At 37.6% G+C, this 20,575-nt stretch overlaps 1 protein-coding gene across 1 annotated transcript in view; it reads left to right on the plus strand.

Moving 5' to 3' along the window:
* Positions 1–2,664: 2,664 nt before the first annotated feature.
* CNOT6L (CCR4-NOT transcription complex subunit 6 like) overlaps positions 2,665–20,575 on the plus strand; it is an 87,845-nt gene continuing 69,934 nt past the window's right edge. The window contains exon 1 of the mRNA XM_069457112.1: positions 2,665–2,711. The gene's annotated coding sequence lies outside the window, so the exon portion shown is untranslated. The remainder of the gene's footprint in view (positions 2,712–20,575) is intronic.

The raw sequence follows: 20,575 nt of genomic DNA on the forward strand, positions 1-20,575 counted from the left end.
CATCCACTATCCCTAACTCTAAATGTTGCTATTACCTTTTTTCCCTGATGGATTGTGATGCATTTACTATTCAAAATTTAGAGGCCAAAAATGAACATTCCATATATAAACTTGGGCTCTAGGACTAGCAAACCCCACTATTTATTAGTGCTTAACATTCACAATGGCTCTGTCCTTTCTCCCTACCTGTCCATCACTATCTGTAGGTAGCCTGTGGGAGTGGGCAGATGTCATATGGCTCAAGCAAAAATGCCAGTGCTATCAGCCTACCTTCCTAAACATTATTGTGACTATTAATTTTATGTCATCTTTCACACTTTCATTTCTGGTTTGTTCTGTGAGAATTTCCTGTTTATGTGTCAGCTTCCCCTATAATGATTGTGAGCTACTTAAAGATAGGGACTATACATGCATGACTGTGTGTCTCCAATGCTAAATATAGTGGCCAGAACATAACACACCCACCATATGTGTTTGTGTATTGTACATGATGAAAATTCATAGACTATTCACAGAAAATTCATAGAAATTTATCTATAGTTATTAGAGACTTAAATCTGTGAAGATATCACATTATCTGATTTATATTTTTTCAGGTATTTATTTCCCTCTTTCCTCCAACATTTTGCAGCATTTGTCCTTTGGGAAGAGTGTGTGCCAAGGAGAAATGCCGTGGGAAGATGCCATTGAGGCAGGCCCACTATTACAGATTCCTGAAGTTACTTGTTTGGATTTGTTGCTTACAAAGCCAAAGATAATTATTGATTATATGTCAACCTAGACTCTAGATAGTTGGGAAAGAGTGAGACTTCTTCCAGGATTAAGTCCATTTTGACACTTTTTACAGAAGAAGGTAAGGCCATGGTGTTGCTGGGAAACAACAGGTGGAAGACAAAGTAGCCTGCAGTCTTCTCTGTCCTGAGCAGTTTCTTCAATCACTCATTCATTCACACTTCCTGGTGACAAGATGAAAGTATGCGATTGTTCTTCTGCAATAGTGGACTCTTCTAATAGCTGTTCAGTTCTGGCTAAATGATAATTTACATTTTTACTGCACCCTTTCCCCCAAAAGATGAAGGCTTTTACATTAAAAAACAGGGCCTAAGATGAATGGCAACTAACACAAGGTGCTTAGTGTGCTAAACAACATTCTGGTAGAATAAAAAATACTGAACATTGCTAATATACTCTTGACCAACATCGGTAAGTACATGAGCCCAGAGAATGCATTGAGAAAAGAGATTAAAATTGTGTAAAACTGTAAGAGCAGTATTTTGCCCCTAGGGCCAGTGTAATTTGCTTTGTGGACTGCTGGTGGTGAAAGCTGAAGCAGGCCCACAAGAACAAAAATAAACTCCAGAAACTTAAATTATCAAGGCCACATTCACCAAGTAAACATTAGTATTTCGAGTTTACATTGGATGTTTTCATTCTGTAGCTGCGATGGATAAACTGCCAAACAACAAACGTAATTCTATCGCGAGAGGGGAGAATTAGAAAATAGGACGGAGTTACTGCAAAGCGTCACAGGTTTTCATTTACCTTTCACGACACAATTTACAGATGTTACAGGTTAAAAAAAAAAATCCCACCGAAGATGCCAGGAAACATTTCCTTCGGTCATCTCACCTCACCTGGCGTCTCAAAGCCACCCAGACCTGCGCTGTCAGGTCGCCTCGGGCGAGGGTGCAGTAAACAGCGCCGAGCCCACGAAAGAACCCAGAGTGAGGCGGTTTCCCCAGTCTCTTTCCCCATGGCTTTGTGGATGTGGTTTTAGATACCCTATCAGCCTCCTCAACGGTGCTGCTCGCTCAAGCCAAGAATACAGTGAGAAAACAGGAAGGGCAAAGGAGAAAATGGGCAACAACCACCAGCCACCGCGCGCGCACCACGACAGGACGCGGCGCACTAGGGGCGGGGCCAAGGCGCTGCGCACAGGGCACGGAGCTAAAGCGCAACGCTGGAGCTCCGCCCCCCCGCAGCCCCGCCTCCTTTCCCTCACCCCACCCCTCAGCGCCGGGGAGTGACTGACTCCCGCCAGCCCCTCCACGTCAATCAACCCTCCTCCCTCTCGCACTCTCTGCACCTTGTTATTAATCTCAATACCGATATCGCCCGGACGCCTCTCCCCCGGCCCTCGGGGGTGTGAACGTGTGTGAGCGACAGCGAAGGCACCGAAAGCTGGCGTCTCTGTTCAGCCTCGGCCCCAGCAGCACCAGGCACAGCAGCAACCCCCGCAGCGGCGGCAGCCCCAGCGCCAGGAAGCCAAGGCCAAGGCCAGGCTCTGCACGGCTCTCGGAGCAGTAGCCGCGGCTCAGGCCCTGCGGGGGCGCAGCTTCCTTCGGCTGGGGCCTTCGCGTCGGCCGCCGCGGCGGCGGGGCCTCTCCTGCTCGCCCAGGGTCACCGTCCTCGAAGCCCGGCGGCGCGGCCCTCGACCCCCTCCCCACCCCTCAATCGGTCTCCTTCTCGCTCCCTTCGGCCGCCCTCAGCGCCGCCGCCTCTGCCGTTCCTCAGGCGGCTCGGCCCGGCCTGCCCGCCCCGCGTCCCCTCCGGCCGGTGCCTCTCCCCCCGGCGGGCTGCCTGCATGTCTTTGCTGCCCTCAGCCCCGCCGCCACCGCCGCCGCCGCCTCCCCCGCCGCCGCAGCACCAGCACCAGCCGCCCCGCCGCCGCCGCCGCCGTCGCCGCCCGGACCCCGGCGCGCTGAATGCAGGTGAGGAGGGGACACAGGCCCCCGCGCCCGCCAGCGAACCCGGGATCCGGGCCCTGTCTGCCGCCGCGGCTTCCCCTCGGAGCGGGCGGGCGGGAGCGAGGCCCGCCCGTGGGTGTTTGTGTTTGCGTCTGCGGCCGCGGCTCTGAGGGAAAGCATCTGTGGGGGCCTGGTGCGCGCGCGCGCGTGTTTGTGTGTGTTTCCCCTGCCGCGGGGAAATGGCTGCTGTTGCTTCTTCTGGGCCAGAGGAAGAGAATGAGGTAGAGTGTTTTTGTGCCTTCTAGTAGGATCGAGAGTAGAGGGAAGAGGAGCGCGTCCCCGGGGAAATGAGGTGGGAGAGGGACAAATGTGCGTGTGGGTGTGCGAGTTGAGACTTTGGCGGGCGGAGAGGCGGCCTGAGGACCCACGGCAAGTGGGTGTGTGACGGGTGACTGGCGGGGGCGGCGGAGCTGACCCGAGTCTCTTCGGACGCGGGCGAAGGTGTCCGGGGTGTGTGTGTGTGTGTGTGGGGGGGGGGTGGGATGGGCCGGGGCCAGGGTGCGTGTCCGGGACCCCTGAGTGGCGCGTCCCCCCCCCTTTGTGGCCGAGACTCCAGAGCCTCGCAGGTGAGAGCTGCTCCGTGGGGGCCGAGGAGGGGTGAGTGCGTGCGGCACCCGCACGACAGCCGGGCTGCGAGAGCTGCGGGTCGGCGCCGCGCCGCCGTTCCGCGGCAGGAAGCGCGTCGGCCTGCTGTGCGGCCTAACCGCCTCGGCGCCCGCCCCGACGCCTCCCGGGACGCCGAGCCCGCGCGGGCCCAGGCTGCTGCCTCGGGCCTGGGCAGGTGAGGGTCCGAGGCGGGACGCGCCGATTGCCGTGCCTTGGCTGCCTCCGCGTCTCCCGAGGAGAGGCGAGGGCTTATTTTGGCGTTCCAGCTGCAAGCCTTTCCCGGGCCGGCTGTGGGACCTGAGGGAAAGTGAATCAAAGCAGTAAATCTCGTGAATACGCGGTGTCGAGATCCCTTCTTTTCATCCTTACCTTATGGCTGTGTGGAGGGACTAAGTAAATATTTTCGTTTTTCATTGCAAACACTTTCTCGTTGGTAAGATGTAATTTTTTTTTTTTATGAGATAATTTTCTTGGAGGGGCGGGGGAAGAAAGGGAAACTGGCTTCTTTGGCCTGTAGTGTTGGTGGGATTGGATAGATTTTGTGCATTTGAAATTGTTTTATCCTGCCTCCTGGGGGAAAGGCGTGTACACGCCGAGCTGAGGAGGTCTGTCAGGAAGAGGAAGTTACTGGAGCTGTCATCCTCCTTAACTCGGCCGGCTATTTAGCTTAGGCTGTTTAGGTGGATCGTGTTCAGGGAGTTTGGCTGTGCCGTTTGTACACGTTGAGAGCACAGTGCTACATTTTAGAAGATAGTGCCTTGTTGCCTCTAGTTATCTTAATTGTCAATCAAGATAGTCATGCACAACAAACACGTTTTCTTTACAGTCTCCAAAACCTAGATCAAGCAGCTTGTATTGTCTACTCTGTTTGCTCCTGGAAAGCTATTTTGCAAGTAGCCTAACTAAGCAAAACGCAGTTCTGAAGACACATCTGCTGCCAATAGGCGTGCAATGCATTTCAGAACCAAACATAAATGGCATTTGGGTTAATTGTTGGCTAATTTACTTTACCTACTCCAGCCTCTTTACATTTGCATCTAGTTAGCTCATCTAACTAGAACCCTGCTATGGATAAAATCGTAATACAGATTTGGTCCTTGTAGGCCGTGCTCTGTATAATGGCCAGAGATTGCTCTTCTCTGTACCGGGCTCACAAAGAAATAGTGTGGGAAGTGGAGGGAAGAGAAGGAGAGATGGAGAGCTGTTTTCTGTCACCACTACCAGAAAAACAATTGGAGTTTAATGGAGAAAGGACTTGTTTTACAGACCTCAGTTAGAACCCTGGCTGTGCCATATCTCTTAGCTGTTTGACTTTAGGCAAGGTATCTATTACCTATAAAGGCTGTTTTCTTATCTGTGACAGGTAAATACCTTTATAGTAAGGTGTTTGTGTGAATAGAATGAGAAATCATGTTTGGCACACAGTAAATGCTTAGTTAGATTTTAGTTCTGCCTCCTGAAGCCCTGATTTTGGGCATTGAAAACCACTTATGAGTGCAAATACTCATTAATTACCTAGAGCAATATTAAGTAACTCTAAGTTAAAAAAAAATCAAGAAAATGGAATTTTTCAGAGTCCTTTGATATACATAAACTATATATAAACAACTTTTAATGTATACGAGAAGTCTTTTTTCTAGAAATAAAACGGTCATTAAAATCACCTGGTATATTAGTTTATAGAGAGTTTATAATTTTTTCATATTTTCAAATACCCCATTTCTCAGTTTCGTTACTTTTTATGTGTTTCTGGTTTGCAGCCCTGGGGGAAAAAAATTTAAGCTCTATATAGCACATATATCTTCCAATACAATTAAGCATTAAAAAGGATCAAGGAACCAAAGTTTACTGTAAGTTTAAGTGCCACAAAAAATCCACATAATTATTTTAGCTCATGTCGACTGATTCTGGTAAACAAAACCTCTTGGAATATCTTTCTGAATAGAAGCAAAGTCCTTTATGAACTTAACTTTCAATAATGTTCTATTTTTATTATGTTGTCTGGAGTAGTAAATGTATTCACTACATTTTAACAGTTATGTGAAAAAAAGATACAGAGTAGTATGGAGTTGATGGTAAAAAAGACAATGGAGAGGTTAATTCAAGGCAAAGAGAATGTAGGAGTTTCATTGCTTTAAGTTTACAAATGCCAGGTTTCCCAGTAGGGCTTATACCATTATTTGTAATAAACAATGATAAGCTTTTTTTTTTTTTTTTTAAGTCTTACTAGATTTTTCTAAAATTCAAACTAAAATTTCAACATATTCAGTATAACTTATATATAAATATTTCTGTGAAGGATAGGGACAACTTTACTAGAATGCAGAATGTCATGGTTTTCATAAAGTGTTGTGAGGTTGTGTGTATTTAGAATGAACAGAATCATCTGGCATATGGTTATATTTAAAGGAAGAATTCTTACCTTAACTATAAATGATAATTTTTTAATACTATAGAAATAGTGAAATAGAAATTAATTTTGCCCTTATTTAGTATTTGGTAATTTTCATTAGACATTATGAATTATAGTATTTTAAAACTTCATAATTTTTTTTAATTTGGGAGAATTGGGGAGAACATCTCTCTTTAGTAATCATGAAAACAGATGTTATTGAACTAGAAAGATATTAAGTGGATGCGCTCATGCTATTATTTAGCATAGGAATTATGTTAACAAAATTCAAGGTGGAAATTTATTTAGGTTTTAAAATTTAATGTTATTTAAATGGGCTTCTAAACAGTCTTTCCAAAATATCTGTTATTAATTTCTTTCATTGGGAGGAATTGGAGTACTTAGGAATTTCTGCATGTATTACTTTGGCTAACGCAAATTAGATTAATAAATACACTCCAACAATTTCAGGGACATAACACATAGAAGTTTGTTTTTTGCTTTCATGACAGCCAAGTGCAGGTGCTCCTTGTTAGCACACTTGTGACTTTCCTCCATATTGTGATTTAGGGACCCAGGCTCCTTACATCTTGTGACTTCACCATTCTCTAGAGCCTTGGAATCCTGCCTATTGCCCGAGACTGTTTAAGAACCCCCAGATGTAAAGTGATAAACATCTCCCCAAATTTCACTGGCAAGAATTTATCACAGAGACTTATTTGGATGTAAGAAGGATGGGAAATGTCCCTGGCTAGTGGAAAGCTTGGCCCTACAAGGGGCATTTCATGGTGTTATTTTAGATGACAGCATATATTTATGAAATTATGTCTAAAAGGTGAATTAGAATTGCTTAAGAATTGCTTCCCATCTTTGAACAGTAAAATTCTGTGTGAGGAGAAGGCAGAGGGGAAAGGGAAAAGGAGGGAAGGGATAAGAGCCACAGGAACGGGAGCTCTTACCATTGAAGGGCTTGGATGGCAAGTGAACTTTAGCAGCTATTTAAAAATACAAATTTTACAGAGAACATTAGAGTTGGATTCTGTAGCCTATGGTGGGTCTCTCCTTTACTATCCAGTTACTGGTTGTCATGTGGTTTAATGGATTCTGGCTCTTTGAGTTATTTCTCTTTGTACTTTGAAATCAGTTGATATCAGGAGGGCAAAACTCTGAATTTCAGTTTCTGGGCTGTAGTTTCATAGGAAATATTTAAAAAAAATTTTTTTCTTCTATTGGGATAGAGCATTATTATTACTTTAAAGAAATATCATTTAGGTGGACTTTACCATGTTCTCTTGCTGCTGTTTTTGTAATTCTAAAGTCATTAAAATTAATATATGTGAGCATTAACCCAGAAAGAACAATAAAATCATCAGGTAAACAACAAAGGCTTAATTATTAACTTGTGCTCATACTTCATGATGAAGATACTACAACTTTCTTTGACAAATTGCACTAACACTGGACCTTTAATATGCTAAATGGGTTTTATCTTAATACAACTTTAATTTTAATTGAATCATTACTTAATCTTTCATTGTCCAGGATTATTGTAATGTGAAACCTCAGCTCTATGTCACCTTTACTTATTTTTATTCTAAGAGTTTGGTTAGGGATCTCTGGGGAGTTATATATAATCTATTCCCCAAAAGAAAGATTTTTGAGTAGTCTGGTTAACTTCTCCATGGTAAATATTTCTAATGTTTTGCATCTTGAAAACTACAAACCTTATTTGAGGATCTACTCTGTTCCCATTATTATACACAGTTATAAAGATAAATATGAAAGATGTAGAAGAGACCCTTGCAAAGCTTATACCTTATGAGTAAGGGAGATCAAACATACAATTTAATTATTTCAAAATAACAAATGAACAAGTGCAAGCCAATATAGTATAAACTGTTTATAGACATTCTGAGAGGGAGTAACATAAAATGGAATGGTAGGTGGGTTAGGGATTACTTAAAGGGTTGCTTTTTCTTTTTTGAAGTATAATTCACATACCTTAGAAGTAACCCATTTAAAGTGTACAATTCAATAGTTTTTACTATATTCACAGTTGTGCAACCACCACCATAATCAATTTTAGGACATTTTTATCACCTATAATATAAATGCTGTTACCCCTCATTCTTGCATGCCCCTAGTTCTAGACAGTCACTGATCTACATTCTGTCCTATGGATTTGCCTATTTTGGACATTTCAGATAAATGAAATCTTAATGTATGGTCTTTTATGATGGGGTTCTTTCACTTACCATGTTTTCCAGGTAAGTTCATGTCATAGCAAGTACTTCATTCTTTTTACAGCTGAATAGTATGCCATTGTATGGCTGAGTAGTAAACAAATAGATACCACTTGTGTTTGTTCATCACCTGATGGATGTTTACCATAGTAAACAAATTGATACAACATTTGATCATCTGTTCATCAGCTTATGGACATTTGGGTTGTTTCCACTTTTTGGCTAGTTAAATCGTGCTTCCGTGACCATTCGCTACAAGTTTTTGTGTATATGTGTTTTTAATTCTTTTGGGTATATACCTAGGGGTGGAATTACTGGAACATATGGTACCTCGTTTAAACTTTTGAGGAACTTCTAGATTGTTTTTCAAACCAGCCACACTATTTTTACATTCCTACCAGCAGTGTGTAAGAGCTCCAGTTTCTCCACATTCTTGCCCATAATTGTTACCTGGGTTTTTTTTTTATTTTTTTTTTTTATCATAGCTCCTCTAGTAGGTGTGAAGTGATATCTCTTGGGTTTGATTTGCCTTTCCCTGATGGTAAATGATGTTGAGCATCTTTGCACATGCTTATTGCCCATTTGTATATCTTCTTTGGAGAGGTGTGTGAAAAGATTCAAATCCTTTACCCATTTTTATATTGAGTTATTTTTTTGTTATTGAATTGTAAGAGTCCTTTATATATTATAGATATGTCCCTTAGCACATATATGATTTGCAAATATCCCTCATTTTGTGAGTTTTCTTTTCACTTTCCTGTTGGTGTCCTTTGAAGCACAGGAATTTTTAGCTTGAAGTCAAATTTATCTTTTCTTTTGTTGCTTGTGCTTTTGCTGTCATATTTAAGAAACCAGTGCCTAATTTAGGGTCACAAAGACTTACTTCTGTGTTTGTCCTAAGAGTTTTATAGTTTTAGCTCTTACACTTAAGTCTTTGACCCATTTTGAGTTACCTTCTATATATGGTTTGTTGTAGGGGTCTAATGTTCTTTTGCATGTGAATATCCAGTTTCCCAGTACCATTTGTTGAAAAGACTGTTCTTTCCCCATTGAATTGTTTTGTCACCCTTGTGAAAAATCAATTAGCTGTAAATGTGAGGGTTTATTTCTGGACTTCCAGTTCTATTTCATTGATCCATGTGTTTATCCTTATGCCAGTATTGTCTTGACTACTGTAGCCTTGTATAATAATTGAGAGATATAAGTCTTCCAACTTTTTTGTTCTTTTTCAAGATTATTTTGGCTATTTGGGTCTCTTGTATTTTCCTGTCTATTTTAGGATCAGCTTGTCAATTTTTATAAAGAACCCAGCTAGAATTTTGATAGGGATTCTGTTAAATCTATAAATCAATTTTGGGAACACTGCCATCTCAACAATATTAAGTCTGTCTGTGAACATGGATGTCTTTCCATTTATTTAGATCCTCTTTGACTTTAACAATGTTTTATGGTTTTCAGAGTGTAAGTTTTACATTTTTTGTTTCATTTATTCCCAAATATTTTGTTCTTTTAGATGTTATTAGAAATGGAATTGTTTTCTTAATTTCATTTTTAGATTTTGCATTGCAACTGTATAAAAATGCAATTGATTTTTGTGTGTTGATCTTGTATTCTGCACCCTTGCTGAACTTGTTTATTCTAATAGTTTTTATGTGGATTCCATAGGATTTTCTGTATACAGGGATCATGTTATCTGCAAATAATAAATGAAGTTTTAATTCTTCCTTTCCTTGTGGATGCATTTTATTTCATTTTTCTGCCTACTTGCCCTGGGTAGGACCTCCAATACATTGTTGAAAATAAGCATCAAGAGCAGACACTTGCAGCAAATCTTTTCTCTTATTCCTGATCTTAGGGAAAAAGCATTCAGTCTCCTGCCATTAAATATGATGTTAGCTATGGATTCTTTGTAAATGCCTTTTATCAAGTTGAGGAAGTCCAGTTCTATTCCTAGTTTATTGAGTGTGGATTTTTTTTTTTGTGTGTGTGTGAAAGTGTTAGGGTTGAGTTTTGAGATGTGTGAAACATGGGTTAGAAAAGTGAAGATATGTCTGGTAATGAGTGGCAGATAATAATGCTTAACTTGGGAAGACTGGCTAGATTTATTTTTACTCTTTTTCCCTCTCCCATCTTCCCTTCCTTCTCTACTCCTTTCTTGTTCTCTAATCATCTTCTCATCCATCCATATGCACATTTGGGGAGCACTTAATCCTTTACGGAAGATCTGAATAATGTACTTTTTTTTTTTTTTTTTAGCAGTGGCAAGTATTGTTTCTTTTGAAAATATTCAATAAAAACAATGTGGCAAATTTCTTTCTGATTTGTTTGATAGCTAGGTTTGAAGGGGAACACAGGAATTGGAATACTAGATCATAAATGAAGTGCTGATCATAGAATTAAAAAGTGAACATAATGGAATAATATTCAGTCATATAAAAGAATGAAATTCTGTCATTCTCTGCAACATGGATACAACTGGAGAACATTATGTTAAGTGAAATAAGTCAGGAACAGAAAGTTGAACACTGCATGTTCTCACTCCTAAGCAGAAGCTAAAATAAAGTTGATCTCATAGAAGTAAAAAGTGGAACAGAGGACACTAGGGGAGCGGGTAGGGGTGGTTTAGGGGAAAGGGAGAGGGAGAGAGATTGATTTGTTGTTAAAGGATACAAAATTACACCTAGATAAGAATAAGTTCTAGTGTTTATAGCATTGTAGGATGACTATAGTTAATAATAATATATGGTTGCAAATAGCTAGAAGGAGGATATTCAATGTTCCCAACACAAAGAAATGATAAATATTTGAGATGATGGATATGCTGATTACCTTGACCTGATCACTATACATTGTATCAAAACATCATTATGTACCCTATAAATATGTATAATTATGTGTCAATTGAAAAAATTAAAAAAAGGAGTAAACAAACCTTTGCCATATTAGGGGTGTGGTTAGTGAAGAATTCCATGTTTAGTCTGTTGTGCTTTGAAACTAGCTGTCATCTGACTTTTTCCCTCAAAACATTTCAGCGTCCAGTGGTTTTGTTTTTGTAAGTTTTCTAAAAAAAATTAATAGATTTCTTAGATTTTGCTCTGTAAGGTAATGTTTCACTTAATGTGATGATTACCCTTTGTTTAATTTTTGAAATTTTAATTGTGTTTCTGTACAGCTATGTTCTGATGAAATAAATATTTAAAACAATTTTACTTTCATCCTTCATGTATAGGCCTTAGAAGTTAAAATAACTTCCGAGTTTAGCCAGGAATATTCCTGTCCACAAGGCAAAATTGGAAAGTGGTAATAGAATTTTTGTTTTGTATTTCTCTTTTGTAGCAGGATTATTAATTTTCATTAATTTTTTTAATTCTTTAAAATTTTGTTACAGGTAAAATTCATTATTAAAGAAATAAATTTACTTTCCGTCATTCATACTGAATAGAAACCTGGTAATTTGGGCTTTCAAATATTTTCATTTATTAATAATTGAAATTGGTGACACAAAATAGAGATTAAAACACTTTGTCTTATATTCCTCTTTTACAGATAGAACCTCTCTCCGTAATCTTACAGTTTAAACTCTTTATTTCTCTCTTCCCCATATTACTTAGATTTCATGAATGAGTAACATAAATCAGAGTTATATAATACTAGTTATAAATACTCCTAAAAGAATAGAACTAAATTTAGGATATACCAGCCTTAATGTCTTTCTATAGAAAGACTTTGTGGGGATCTCACTTGTATATCCATTGCTTTCTGATCGTAATGTTTATTATATTTATTTATTTATTTTGAGACAGAGTCTCACTCTGTTGCCCAGGCTAGAGTGAGTGCCGTGGCGTCAGCCTAGCTCACAGCAACCTCAAACTCCTGAGCTCAAGCGATCCTCCTGTCTCAGCCTCCCGAGTAGCTGGGACTACAGGCATGCACCACCATGCCCGGCTAATTTTTTCTATATATATTTTTAGCTGTCCATATAATTTCTTTCTATTTTTAGTAGAGATGGGGTCTCGCTCTTGCTCAGGCTGGTCTCGAACTCCTGAGCTCGAACGATCCGCCCACCTCGGCCTCCCAGAGTGCTAGGATTACAGGCGTGAGCCACTGCGCCCGGCCTATATTTAAACACAACAAAACCCAAAACTATATAGATTCTACTATAGGTGCATACTAGATTTAGTGCAGTCTTCTGCAACATCTACGTATAAATTTATGAAACAATGTCATGTGAGCTATATACAGAATGGCAACCTGGAATCATGAGAATTTGAGTCACCAAGAGTATAACTTAGTAATAAATATTTATTAAGCTTCTACTGGCTACAAGCTGTTGTATTCAGGGTTCTGGGGAATAAAAAGAAATTTAGAATGCGGTCTTTCTACTAGAAAGTGGAACTAATATATATTGGACTGAGTAACAAGACTATGAAAAGCCACTCCCGTTTTTCCCTTTAAATGTGTAATCTAAATTAGTCTTCATGAAAATCCTATGAAATAAGCAGTATGATTCTCATTCTGTAGCTTGTTGAGAATGTGAGCCTTGGAGCTTCCACTTTCTAGCACTCAAGAAACTGATTTAACTTCTCCATGTTTCAGCTTCCTCATCTGTAATAGGGAGATAATCCGTATCTCAAAGAGTTGTGTGAGGGTTAAATGATGTAATACCTGTAAAGTGCTTAGAACAGTACCTGGCACTTCATAGTAAAAACAAACAAACTAAAAACTCTATGTATATTAGCTATTACTGTTTCTTAATGGAAAACATACAAGTTAATTAACATGCCTAAGATTACAGCTGGATCTGGTTGATTCCAAAATGCTTACTTCTACACTGCTTACACTTACAGGGCATTTAAGTCTGGATATAGTAAACAAGTGCAGGCAGAATATGCTAAGTGACAAAGTAACATTAAGTGCTATAACATATAGAGTACATATGGGTTTTAACCTACAGAGATGAAGAAAAAAGGGTTAGAAATAGCTCTTGCCTTTATGATGAGAAGAAAGGAAACAGATTACTGCAATATCTTCCTTGTTAGTGTATGAATTTCCATTATTGTTCCTTTGAATACATTGTCACCAGAGGAATCCTTGTAAAATTCATCCCACAATTGCTTACATTTCCTACTTTATAATCCTTCAGTAATAGTAATAGTTACTGTTTTCTGATTACCTACTGTGTGCTAGGATAGGAATCAGCAAGCTTCTTCTGTAAAGGGACAGATGTAGTAAATATTTTGGCTTTTTGGGTCACATAAGATCTTTGTCATGTATTCTTTTTTGTTGTAATTTTTTTTTTAATAATCCTTTAAAAATGTAAAAACAATTCTTTGCTGTCAAATCAGGCCAGATATAGTTTGTTGACTGACCCCTCTGCTGGGAGATTTACATGACTTAACTAATTTCTTCTTGTAGCAATCCTGGTAAAAATTGATATTATTAATCCCTATTTTACAGTTGAAAAAATTGAAGCTTAGGCACATTTGATGAAGGTCACATAGCAAGTAAGTGACAGATTCAGATTTAGATCATTGCAATTCCTAAACCTGTGTATTTCCCAGTGTGTCCTCCTGTTTCCTATTGCTTTTTAGAATAAGATGCAGATTTCTTAGCATTATATGTAAGGCCCATCATGTTCTTTGTCTACCTTTCCTGTTTATCATTTGTTACTCTGCTCTCTGTCATATACTCCCTAGCTTAGCCATAGTGAGTGACTTATATTCTGGTCTATGCTTTTGGGGGTGGGGAACCTGTGGCTTTGGGGCCACATGTGACCTTCTGGATCCTTGAGTGCAGCCTTTTGACTGAATCCAAATTATACAGAACAAATCCTTTTAGTAAGGGGATTTGTTCTATGAGGTTTTGATTTGGTCGAAGGGCCGCACTTGGGCATCTGAAGGGCCACATGCAGCCTTGAGATTGCAGGTTACCCACCCCTGGGCGGCACTGGGGGGGCCTCATTGACTTCTTTCATAAATTCACTTTAGGTTCTCCCTACTCTGGAAAACTTTATTTGACACTCCCAGTCTTTGCTTTATAATCTTTTTCTGTGCTCTCGTAGCATCCTGTGTATTCCTCTTTCATAACTCTTACCACATTGTTTTGTATTTACTTGGTTTATGTATCTACTTTTCCATTAGATTGTGTATTTTTTATTTTAAAGGGATGGGGTCTTGCTATGTTACCCAGGCTGGCCTTGAACTCATGGGCTCAGTGGATGCACCTACCTCAGCCTTAGATTGGGATTTTTAAGGTCGCAGATGATACATACCTCACCGTCGTTACTCAAGTGTTTGATACATAGTAGGCTTAATATGGAAAATTTTTATTAAATGAGTGAATAATCAAACGGCATTACAGATGTGAAAGTTACATGAACAGATGTGTAGTTATAGAAAGATGAGTCCAGATTCCAGGGTAGATGGGAAATTAAGTTAAATTTTGGTTAATTTCCAGGGCTTAAGTGGGAGCATAAGGCTAAGATAAATCGGAGCATGATTATGGAGAAGCTTGAATGCCTGGGTAAGGAATTTTAATTTTGTCCTAGGGTCATTAATACAGAGATTTCAACTGTAGAGCTGCAGGTGGGTTTTAAAATCTGTAACCTGGGGTCTCTTACTGATATCCAAATTTTATGTTATAATATTGCTTTAGATATTTTATAGGACTTTCATTACTTATACAATTGTATCGATTAATAGATACTGCAAATGTGGGTCTGGAATCTCATAATCATCAGTACTATAATACTGTTAAAGACATTGGGAGCAATTAACTTTGAGCCGGTTGGTGGTAGTTTGAAATTAATTTTTTAAGAGGATTAACCTGGTTGAAATACTCAGAATCATTGGAGGAGATGGGAGTGGGAGGAGGGAGGCCTTTTTTTTTTTTTTTTTAAGAGTTGAAAATATTATGTAAAGTGATAAGTCAAGAGAGAGCTGAGTGGAAGAGAAAGCTTTCAAGTGAAATTGATGATTGAATATGAGGAAGTCAGAAACAAATGAGAAAACCAGGAAGAGATGGTTTAAGGAAGGAAATTATGAATTTTGTGTCAGACAAATTGTTGTGATTTCTTTCTTTCGTGTTTTTTTTTTTTAATTTTTGCAATACTGTAAAACCTTGAAAATTGTTGTGATTTCTATTGGAATGATTTGTTGCCTGAATTTAGGCCCTGCTTATTTTATGCCTAAATAATTAGAATATTCTTGTGATTTGTTTCCCTCCCTGCCTCTAATTCATGGGTTCTTAACCTTTGTTCAGCACGTGGACCTTTTGGCAGTCTGGAGAAGGCTGTGGATCCTTTTTAGAATAACAGTTTGAAATGAGAGAAAGAAAATAGATAGGATTTAAAAGGAACCTGTTATATTGAAATGCCAAAATAAATAAAAACAAACCAGTTTATGATATAGTAATGTATACATCTTTATCAATGCACTTAAATAGGAAGGTCTAGCAGTGAGTCTAATAACTACTATAATTTTGAAATATTGATGATATTTTGATGATAGATGAGTATTAGACGATACTGAGATCTCTAGCAACGATAATGTGATATGGAAATGTAATTCTGTTAGTGACGAAAATCACAGGTACAACTAATACTATTATGGTAGGTTGTTTAGGTCTGTTTGAAAGAGGTACTAAATTTTAGTTAGAGGTTAGTGATATAATTTTTTTCCCTACAAATTCAGTTTCCCTGCGATCTATAGGTGCCAGGTTAATAATCTTTGCTTGTATTGTCTCCTGTTTTGCACTTTTCTGTGTATTTTTGTCATTGGAGTGTACTTTGCAGGTAGTAGTATTTTTATTGCTTCATGTCTGTTGTGGGAAGTAATATGTGCTCTTTATAGAAAAAATTCAAATGATACTGAAGAGCATAATTTTCTGGTTATCCTACTTCATGGAGATTGATATTGTTAATAGTGTAATATATACTATAGTCTTTTGGGATACTTGGGTGTTTGGTTCAAGGACCTCTATGTATACCCAGATGTACCCATGCTCAAGTCCTGCAGTTGACCTTGTGGAACCCGTATATACAAAAAGTTGGCCCACTGTATATGTGGGTCTTGAATCCCTCAAATGCTATATTTTGGATTTGTGTTTGCTTGAAAAAATATCTGCATGTAAGTGGACCTGCACAGTTCAAACCCATGTTTAAGGGTCAACTGTAGTACCATTATCTGTTTCTGGGCAATATGTACTTATATAACCATGTAAACATAATATAAATAGAATAATATTGTATATATTGTCTTTTTAACTTCGTTTTTCAATTTAATAACATCAAGACTTTTTTCCATCAATAGGTATCTCATGCTTTTAAAAATTTATAGGATAAATATTAAGATATATGTTACATAACATAAAACACTGTTAGATTACATTGTATAATCACCATTTAAAAATGTATACTTAAGTAATTTTAGTATATTCACTATGTTGTAAACCACCACTACTACCTAATTCCAGAACATTTCCATCATCCCCAAAAGAAACATCATATTTAATATCAGTTCCAATTCCCCATCTGCTGGCAACTACCGATGTATTTTCTGTCTCTATGGATTTGCTTATTCTAAGCATTTAATGTAAATGGAATCATACAATATGTGACCTTTTATGTCTGGCTTCTTTCACTTATAATAATTTAAAGATTAATCTATGTTGTAGTGTGCATTTCATTTCCTTTTATGATGAATACTGTTTTTCATTAATAATAATTTTTCATTAATATATATAACTTTTTGGCTATTATAAATAGTTCTGCTGTGAACATTCATGTACAAATTTTTGTGTGGACTATGTTTTCATTTCTCTTGGGCATATATCTAAGAGTGGAATTGTTGGATCATATGGTAATTCTGTGTTTAACTTTCTGAGGGATTGACAGACTTTTCCACAGCAGCTGCACCATTTTACATTTCCATATCTCATGCTTTTTAATGGCTTTATTGTAATCCATTTTATTGATGTGCCATCATTCAATCCCCTATTGGTTGATAGTTAATTCATTGCTGTATTTTTGGTGATTATCAACACTAATGAAGTGAAAAAACTTGTATATACACCTTCACACATTTTTTTAAAGGATAAATTTCTAGAAGTGGACTTCCTGGATCAAAATAATTACACATTTATAATTTTGATACATTTTATCTGATTGCCCTTTAGAAATGTACAAAATTACATTCCCACCAATTGTGTGATGGATGCCTATTTTCCCAAACTTTTGTTCACATTATGAATTTTTGTCATTCTGATAATAAAAAGTCACATATTTTAAAACTTGTAATTTTTTGACTAATAGTGGGGATAATTTTTTCACATTATTTTTGGGCCACTGTATTTGTTCTTTTATGATTTGCATAATCATGACTGTTATCCACATTTTTCTATTGAGGTGTTTATATTTTTTTATTGATTTATAAGAGCTGTTTATATTTTAGAAACATTACCTTGCTGTTCATTATAAATATTGCAGGCTCTTTGTTCCAGTTTCTTGTTTATCTTTTGACTTTGTTTATGACTTTACTCTTTGCCTATAGACATTTTTGCCTATAGACTCTTTGCCTATAGACATTAATTTTTTATATTGTTTAATCTTAATTTTTTTCCTTATGGCCTTTGCCTTGCTTAGAAAACTTCTCTGCACCCCAAGAATATAAGATTATTTTTTGCATTTTTTTTTCTAAGAATGTCTACCATTAAATTTCTCCTGATTTAGTAGAAGATGGATTTTGTAGTTGGGCTTAATTATGTTCAAATGCCAGTCTAGCCACTTATTAATAGCTATGAAGTGTTGGGTGTTTTCATACTGTCTCTGTACCTCAACTTACTCGTCTGTACAATGATAGTTGATAATAGTTGGTTTATAGTTTTGGTGAAATTAAATGCAATAATGCATGCAAACCATCTAGCACACTATCTGGGCATATACTGGGCATTTAGTGCATGTTTTCTTCTCTCTCCTGCTCAAACTCTGTCTTCCATCAGCCTAGTCAAAATCTGGACCAGAAGATAAGGGAAAGGAAGGTTTAAAAAAATAAGAGTGTTGTCCACAGTTTTCAAAACTAGTGAAGCCACGTGGGATAAGTACTTAGTGAAAAGAAGATTGGAAATTCATTTAGTAATTAGGAAGTAATTTATGTTTGATGAGAACATTTTTTAGTAGCATAAGAGAGCCATATTTTAATAGAATGTGGACTAAATAAAGCTGTACAACATACATAAAGGACATGTGCATATGCAACATGTATCTATCATTTATAATACCTGGGAGTCATAGTTGTAACTGTATTCTTTTCTCTCTCATTTGTTAAAATGTTAGTAAGAGGATAGAGAGAGCAATACTAACCCCTAAGTATGTTATACTATGTCTATTAATTGTATACAAATTTTGCTACTTTTTACTATGATTAGTTACGAATTATAGTATTTGTAACACTTCACAATTAAACATCAACCTGGTTAAGAACTGCTCCTCAGGAATTTTGTTCTTAGTAGTTCTTTCATAGAATTTATACATATTCTTCATTAAGTTACAACTATTTGTAAACACTTATATTTCCTTTGTAGAAACCAACTTTAAATACATTTTGGAAAGAGATGGGAAATAGGTAAATATTTACAGTATAGTAATCATTGTTTACATTTTTCTAATCTTCTTTCTCAGAATATAGGGCTTTTAGGGCAAGGAACATAGTTCTATAATGGATTTTTTAAAACATTTATTTAAAATTTTTTTTATTTTTAAGATTTTAATTTTTTTTAGAGACAAGGTCCTGCTCTATTGCCCAGGCTGAAGTGCAGTGGCTATTCACAGGTGTGATAATAGCACACCTTGAACTCATGGCCTAAATGGATCCTCCTGCCTCAGCCTCCCTAATGGCTGGGACTACAGGTGCACACTATGGCGCCTGGCTTATATTGGGTTTTTGAAAAATGTTTATGAAGTGTTACATTTTGCTGCATCTTTTTGTCTTTTGGTAAAACAAATAAGTGTTTCTAAAAAAAGTTAACAAAAATAGATGTTTATTTAGCTCTTCCTCACTTGAAATAATAATAGACATAGATTATGTGCAATTAGGTTTCAGAAAATGATATCAAATTCTATTCCTTGACTTTGGGTAACTGTCTATCATTCCTAGTACTTATGTATACTGTCATCATTTTGTTAGCTTCAGAACAAGAAGGGAATTCTCTGTTGGTTAGCTCAGTAGGAAGGTAATGAGTTTCAGTAACAAAACAAGAAATTTGTTCCTCTGTGACCTTTGATGAGTTTGTGAAGTTGGCGTTTTCACTGTAGGATTGAAATTGGGAAGAGCATTATATTTAGTTTGCTTTGTTGCTTTAGTGGAGGATCTACCTGCCAGGAAAACACAGGAATCCAAGTTAAAGTCTCTGCTACCTTTGTGGGAAATGATGAACAATACTTTTCCTTCTGCTGACAAAATCTGGGCATCTGTATTTTTCAATGGCCGGTTTTTGCTTTCACATAGGGCCAAAGTGTCCTTTTCCTGGAAGCAAGCTTGACTCAAAGCCTTTGTAAGGTCTCTTGTTCTTTATTCTTGTAATCAACTATTTTAGGAACTATTTTAAAGTTGACACCGCTTCCCTTCTAACCTTTTCCGCTCAATACAAAGCACCACCTTCTTGGCAGTCATTTGTAGGAGTAGAGTGGATACTCTTGTAATGCATTTATTCATGCCAAAAAGTTAAGGGTTAGCTATTTGTTTCAGCTATCTGTTTTGGATCAAAGTGAGTCAGCCTTGGCCCTACCTTTCTTTTAAATTTTTTCATAATTAAGACGTTGGCACCTTGGAACCCTTTCTTGAGTGGAGCTTTTCTTTATGCTTTATCAAGTTTTATCTCAGTTTGGTTACTAAGATTTTTTTTTTTTACCCCACTGTTTTCAATGGAGGCTTGTAGATTTAGATATGACTTATCCACATTCTAAACCCTGGTTCTCAGAATAGTAATACTAGTTTTAATACCTCTTTATATATATTTTGTTATGTTTATCTGATGCTGGAACGTTGTATAATTTGGTTCAGGTCAAAACCATGGGAAAGCTGTTCTGGTAACTCTCAGAGTTTCATATTGTTCAAAATTTTATATTCAAGATTTAATTTAAAATATTTTCCCAAAGAAATAGAAAAGCTAAAATAATAAAAGTTATTCATTGTGAAAAGGGTTCAGTAGTTAAACCCTTAGTTTTTGATATTATCAAGTTCACTTTTCTAGTAATTAGAATCAAATGATTTCTTGAATTAGTATTTAATTTTTTGATGCAACAGTGTTCTTAGTTTATATACAGATTGCTTGCTTACATAAGCAGATATTTGTGAAATAGTACTCAATTCTTTGATTTTTATGTATCATTAGAGAGGCAGAGTCTGAAATAGGAAGGTAGGAGAAGGAAAAATATGAGGCTTTTATAGGAAATGTTAGAATGTTCTTTTAGTTTGTTTCACATTTAAACATGTTGGACTGAATCTAATTTTTCTAGTGGATTTGTTACATTTAAGGAAAGAGCTCTCATACTCTTGATATACTTACTTTTAATAATGTGACTTATAGATGAT

This window comes from Eulemur rufifrons, chromosome 24, assembly GCF_041146395.1.
Source record: "Eulemur rufifrons isolate Redbay chromosome 24, OSU_ERuf_1, whole genome shotgun sequence".
Classification (NCBI taxonomy): Eukaryota; Metazoa; Chordata; class Mammalia; order Primates; family Lemuridae; genus Eulemur; species Eulemur rufifrons.